General features: G+C 33.5%; 1 protein-coding gene across 1 annotated transcript in view; it reads right to left on the reverse strand.

Moving 5' to 3' along the window:
- Positions 1-4,585: 4,585 nt before the first annotated feature.
- LOC103778451 (glutamate receptor 4-like) overlaps positions 4,586-6,971 on the reverse strand; it is a gene marked incomplete at its 5' end in the record, with an annotated part of 6,401 nt that continues 4,015 nt past the window's right edge. The window contains one exon of the mRNA XM_008946043.1: positions 4,586-6,971. This exon is cut by the window's right edge and continues 517 nt beyond it.

The raw sequence follows: 6,971 nt of genomic DNA on the forward strand, positions 1-6,971 counted from the left end.
TAATCCTCTGATTTATATAGCATGCTGCAACATGCACAAAGAAAGGCTGTCCACATACTATAATCTTACTAAAAAAAATAACACCTACATTCTTGTGAGCTTGTCTACTGGGATGCTTACACATTTTTTAAACTAATATATGATGTCATAATTCATATAATGATCTTTTTTGTCCTATGACAAAAATCCCCATAAAATGGCGATTTAGCCAGCCATGATGGCTGTGCTTAATTTTCTTGAATGAAGGTAAATGCCGAGTTTCCTCTATGCTGAGAAAATATATGATTGTTTTATATTAATGCAATTTTTCTGAAGTTACATCCTGAATTGGCTGAATCTAGATGACTGCAGTTCATAGAAAGAAATAAGCTCTTCATAAAGGGTGGACATAGCTCTCCCCCTTGGTATTGTGTTCAGAGGGGAGAAATAGTTTTTGCATCTTGACCACGTTAACAATTCAGTTTTGCCAGCATGAGCACAAGCGCAGCGAGCCCAGGGGAGATCACTGCATAGGCTGAACTGGAGGTTCAGACTTGGTCTTGGTGCCCCAACTTCCCTGGGCTTCAGTTGCTTTAAGTTACAAGCACAAAATTACAAAGACTTCCTTATAGAAAGCAGCTTATAAGGTGGACTAAGCAGAACTGATGAACACCTTCCACATCTAATTGTGGATCTGTAACACTAAAAAAAAACCCATAAAAATATAAAACTATACTTTGATATATTTTTAGGCCCCCTAAACTAAGCAAGAATATACAGAGAAGAGTGAAAACTATTCCTGTGGAAAACAAGTATTTTAGATAACTATGGCCATCAGGATGAAGAATGTATGTCAAGGAAAGTCCTGCTCTCACTGAAGAAAATGGCTTTATAAAGACAGTTTATCACAATTTATTTTTATATTTAGAAGCTGTAGATTTAAAGAACATAATAATGACACAGATACAACCAATCAATAGAAACTGCTTGAAAATTGTCTGCCAACATTACACTGAAAATTGTCTGCCAACTCTACACCGTGAGAGTGATTTCCTATAGCTTATATTTATCTATACCGGTAAAAAAATAATACAAAATGTGGACAGAACTCTGCCACAGCACCATAGGAGTATATATTATTGCACAACATTCCAAGTAGGTAGTGTAGTATCCAGCCCTGACAATGTCCAGTACTTAGTTCTGGAGGCATTAATTTTTTGTAGAGGTTTTTGTTCAGAAAATCAAGTAGTAACTTACAAAGAATAATGTTTTGTTCATCCTTGTTTATGTGAAGCTAGATTTCACTAAACCCTAGCCTCTCAGATCAATTTTTTAAATTAAAAAAGATTTTTAAATAGGTAAGACTGCAGTTTGACAAATTAGGAATATGCATGCGTATAAATAAATCCCTCAACCCTGCTGCTGAAGTGAGAGGCAGTGGCACATGCAATAGCTTTCATTGACCTTTTTGGATAGGCCAAAGGTGGTGTGGAAGACCCCCTTTTTCTCACACAAGTTCTGTAGAACTTAATTCGGTCAGTGAGAAAAAAAAGGTGATCACAGGAGTTACACCACATTTATGGTATTTGCTGTAGATCGAGTCCCACAGGGACTCACACTGTGTCCTATGGAAATGTAGATTCCATATTTATTCAGACTAAAGGTGGCAAGGCACTTGCTTATGAACATTCCGCTCACTACTTGCCCTGCTAGGCATTATTATTGTGGTTATCATCAGGTTTGAGTACAGTCTTACCAAATTCAGCACTGTTTTTACTATTACATTTCTATATTTGTGTATGGCTATGTATACGTACATATATATTGGAACATCCATAATCTTCACTTTCGTATACCAGCAACCCTGCTTATTTATTAACACAGACTAGCTAAAAAATTGAACTATGAATTCCAGCTACAGGTAACTTGTATCAGCTTCTAAGCCACTTAGTTCCAAATTTATGTAAATATTCTTCCAACAGTTTTGTGAAATTACTAAAAAGAACAGTAAGAAATATAAAAGCAAGCACCCGAGTAAATATAATGAAGTTTGTATTTCTGTATCTTTAGTCATTGTGACAGTATAAAAATACCTACTTGTTCAAAACCATAAGTATTTCTGTGAATATTCCACCATTTATATGAGAGAACCAAAAATGTGTTTGCTGTTTATAATGAAGCTCATAAGGAAACAAACTACTGAAAAATATTTGCAAAGCATACTATTAAGTGAAAGAGCTATAGCTTGACATCTTTAATTACATTTTTCTCTTAAATGAAAGAACATGGTGCTGAAGGGAAGGAATTAAGAATGCAAATTAAACATTATTTAAAAAGTTGTCATATAGAAGCCTCCAAGTATATTTTTAACAAGATGCTCTTGATGCTTCAGTAAAGCACACACCAGAAGGACTCTGGGCTGTTCCCTTCTAGGAAGCTTGTACACTGCTAGCAGTAAATGATTCTGGAAACAGTTTTTTTTTTTTCCAGTTTTAAGAAGAGTTTATCATAAACCAAGACATGGAATTATTGTTTCAAAACTTCACTAAAAGTAGTTTTTTTAAAATAGAAAACCTAACCAATTCTGAACATATTTTCTGTCCTTGGAAAACAGGGACAAATCTTCTTTTGTCCCAACACTGCAGTGGATAACTATGCCACGTGAATTAAGGTTTTACCTGAAATATCTTTCCTACCTTTATCATCACTGCTTCTTTAATACAGAGACATATGCAATGATCTATAATAAAGATTCTTAATGACTGCCAAATAATTAAAAAAAGCATTGTATAGAGCAATTATATTTCCTACCTGCCTACCAAGCTAAAAACTATGTACTAGGTGTACATTGTACACCTTCTGTACATTGTACAAAAGGTACATTTAATTGCAGGTGGTGGGGCAAGAAGAAAAGAAAGTGCATCAGGCATTATGCCCTAATGATAACATTACGGACTGGAGGAAGGCCTCATGGCTCATAAAAGCTGCAGGTGATTTAGACCTGTAAATCTCAGAATTTTTGTATTGTATCTTACTGTTTGGTTTGGTGTTTCTTTTGCCACTTGTTTGTAAAAATAATACATTAAAGATTTTTCTTTCCAAAGAATACCAGCTCAAGAAATTTTATGTTAATGCCCCAAATGACTCTAAGCGAAGCTGTGATCATCAAAGCAATATTCACTACTTCAAGGAAATCTCTCAGAAAAGATGCATAATGAATATTACAGTTACTTCAGGATACAAGGAGTTGACACCTATGAAATGCAAGTAGGAATTAAAAATGAGACACTTTGTTATGAAGTTGTTTCCACTTCCATGTTCCCATAGGTCCCCAGATATTAGATGCAGACATGCTTATCAAATTTCTTCTTTGTCGAGAGAGGAAAGATAGAATTAAAGACAGAAAAAAAGAAATATTTTAGGGCAATTTTACCCCTTATCTACTTGAAGCAGCCCCAAAGTTTAGAGTATTAGGAGTAGTATGAGCAGGAATTTCAGGACAACCAATAATAGGCACAGATGGAATGAGACTTGTCACATAGGTGTCATTACTGTACATAATTCCCTAATGCTATTTGTGTCACACAGCTGTATAGTATTCTTTACTATTTACAAAACTGATGCTAGCCAAAATGGTCAAAGCTAAGGATGCAGTGAATTCTTTTGCTAAACTTTAAGTGCTTGATAATGAGTTTCTAATATAACATGGACCTGACAGCTACTAAAAGATCTACATAGCTTATATGTAAATAGATTTTGATAGCTGAAATTAAAAGATTTCATAAACAATAAACTTTGGCACCATTTAACAGGTCTCAGTAGCCTCTAGAGGTATCATGCAGAAGAGCTGCTGCTGATTCTCTTTTGCTGGTGACCACTGTGTTTGTGTAACTGTTACCAACTGATAGCTGAAATAAAACTACCATATACAAATAACTGTATTTGTATTTAAAATACAATTATTTGTGCATGGTACTTCATGTAAAGCTATTCTCTACTGCACCCAAAGAGAAGACCGATACCCTGGAAACGTACTCTGTTAAAATACGCACTAGATTTAAATAAAACACACTGAACCACTCACATTGCAAAACTCTGCAGCCTCAATTTGTTCACTGTTACAGCGGACTCTGTTGTACTGGTTCTCTACTAGCAACACTACTAATATATACCTAAAATACTTGCTATTTCTCAAGTTCTTTCTCTGCTTTGGACACACACAGAGTCTATTGAAGTTAAAAAAAGAAAACTATCCAAGCTGACATTTTTAAACTAGAGTTACTCAATACATACTTAACCTACTAGCATTGTAATCCTATCATACTGCCATTATAACTACGATCAAGAAGGTTACATTCCAGAAATACAATTATACTGTTGGCAATTAACTCGTATTACTACATTTAGTGATAACATATACTACAGTAAATCTACACTTGAGTGACAAGATGATCTGGGGGAAGAACTGATATTCTCCTTGCGAAACTCTTCAAGGAAATTTCATGTCTGTGGGGACAAACAGGTTTACTCTATGCAAAATCTTCAGAAAATACATTTATAATAAATAAGAAACCAAATTTCAATAATACTAAACAGACGTTAAAGCTCTTTTGCCTTTTTTAAGAAGATTTTTTTTATGTATGATTGAAGTTTATACAACACTCCAGAAAAGCCATCATGTGTTAGATTGAAAAATAAAATCAGAAGCATTTTCTGCCATATAGGTATACATGAAAAAACGGGAACGTTAATGTCTTAGAAAGTGTATGTCCACCTTTGTATAGTTACTCGTTTAACAAAGCAGAAAATAAGATACCGTACTGTAAACAAAAAGCTACAGTAAAAGGACATTTTGAAATTTACACAAGTTTGAGTTCATAAACATTTTGGTTGCTCCATAACAGTTTTCATATAAAATGAATAAAAAACCCTTGGACAGCTTTCATCACTCTTGACTACTTTTCACTTAAATGCACACAGACATACTTTATATAGCAATATACTGATGTACTGTAACATGGATATTAAACGATGGTTACTGCTTTTTAACTGAGATGAGTATTATCCAATCAATATTATCTGTAATTGAAATACTCATACATCATGTGTTCCCATCATGTTGTTAAGTATAAAAACATGAAAATATAACTTTACATTATTTCAGTTATATACATCAGTTCAGGCTTGACAAAGATTTTTTTTTTTTACACTATGAGTTTTAGAGGAGTAAGCCCAGAGGTACAATAAATAGCTTTCCACTGTATACAGTAATGCAATTCTACTTTTTCAAAAAGTTTAGATTACCATATGAATCCTATTTTAGTTTGGTCATTCTAGCATTGAACATTAAAAATCAGAATGCATTCCCCAACATTCCTGATGAGGAGTAATGCACAGAACAACTATGGATTACAGACATGTCAAGAAATGGTTTATTTCAATTAGGGGGAAGTTACTAGTAAGTTTGCTATTAAAAACACTGTATATACCTCTCTCGCTGACTGCACTGAGAGTATACACTGTGTTCACATGCTTGCAGAAACAGGGTCAGAGCTTGAGCCACAAGAAGGGGTTTCAAGTTTCTGGTAAACGCTCTGTATTCTCCAATGTTCAGTAAACATTTTGCTTAAGCCTAAGAAATGGATTCCAACTAAAACTGCAAGTCACATTTCAAATTTTATTTAAGTCCAAAATAAGAGAGATTTACTGATACTGCATGAGGCAATGTATCCACAATGCAGAAAAATGTACACTTTTCAACCAAAGGTACAGAATTTTATCTACAGGGAAAGCTAGAGAAACATGATGTTGCTTTGATTTGCATCAGCATTTAAATTAATGTTATTGCACCCCTCCTAGGATTCCTTTTTGCTTTCTAAGTAGAGTTATAATTTTTAAATACAAATAATTAAAACATATGGTAACTTCAAATAGCTAAGAATATTCATAGTGATTAAGATTCAGGAAAGTTCTTCTATTTTCATCAGTACAGACTTGCATCTAACTTGAGTTATTATCAATCTTAATTCAAAAAGACATTGCCAAGGTTTTGGTTGCTTTTTTTTTTTTTTTCATAACAAAGAACTTTACTAGCTACTGCTTAGAATTACCTTTTAACAATTTGAAAACGGCTTCCTTAAAGGAACAATTTGAGAACTGCATATGTTTCACACTTTAAAAGAAATATTTAACACTGTTTTACTGTTTGCCATTTATCAATTCTTACTGATGATCTTCTCTCTCTATACATGTATTTATGAACGCAATTGTATAAAAGTAGAGATAGCTATGAACCAAATCTTTGGATCATAAGTCCCTGTACGTCAGAGTTAAGAGGAGCTCTAAATCAGCACCTATCTGACTCCTCTTGTGCTGGTATCAAGTACCACTCCAATCCAGAACAATCTTGACCTTCAGAGTTCAAAATGTGTATCTGAACATCACAGCTTGGGCTCATCTGTAGAAAAAAACGTTGAACAGATTCAAGTGAGCTGGAGGTGGCGACACTGACAAACCTAAAACATTGACCCAACCTTGACAGTGTCCTTTTAGATTTCAAACTCTTTATAACCCAACTGTAGCTAGTAAAATTAATGGAACACTTGCAAATAAAACCATAGAAAAAAGTTTATTTCAAATGTCAAGCATTGCCAAGTAATTTTATATTAACACCAAATGTTAAAGTATAGGATATACAGCAAAGTTTTAATAACAATATTAAATTACAAGATTTGAACCTTTTAATAATTATTTCTTCTCAACATTACATATTTGGCTTGAAAAAAATATGGAGCTGACGCCTTAAGCCTTATTTTCATATTCCACTTCCACGCAGTCTAGATTTCTTTTTTCTTATTTTTGTTCTTGTTTTCTTTTGTCATATTCAACCATTATGGAAGCAAATTTATTTAAAAGCCAGTTTTTGTTTGTGAAAATACCTAAAAATATTTTTTTTTCATTTTAAATGTGTTGTTTTTTTTTTTTTTTTTCTT

This window comes from Merops nubicus, unplaced genomic scaffold (genome assembly GCF_000691845.1).
Source record: "Merops nubicus isolate BGI_N331 unplaced genomic scaffold, ASM69184v1 scaffold16370, whole genome shotgun sequence".
NCBI classification, from domain to species: domain Eukaryota; kingdom Metazoa; phylum Chordata; class Aves; order Coraciiformes; family Meropidae; genus Merops; species Merops nubicus.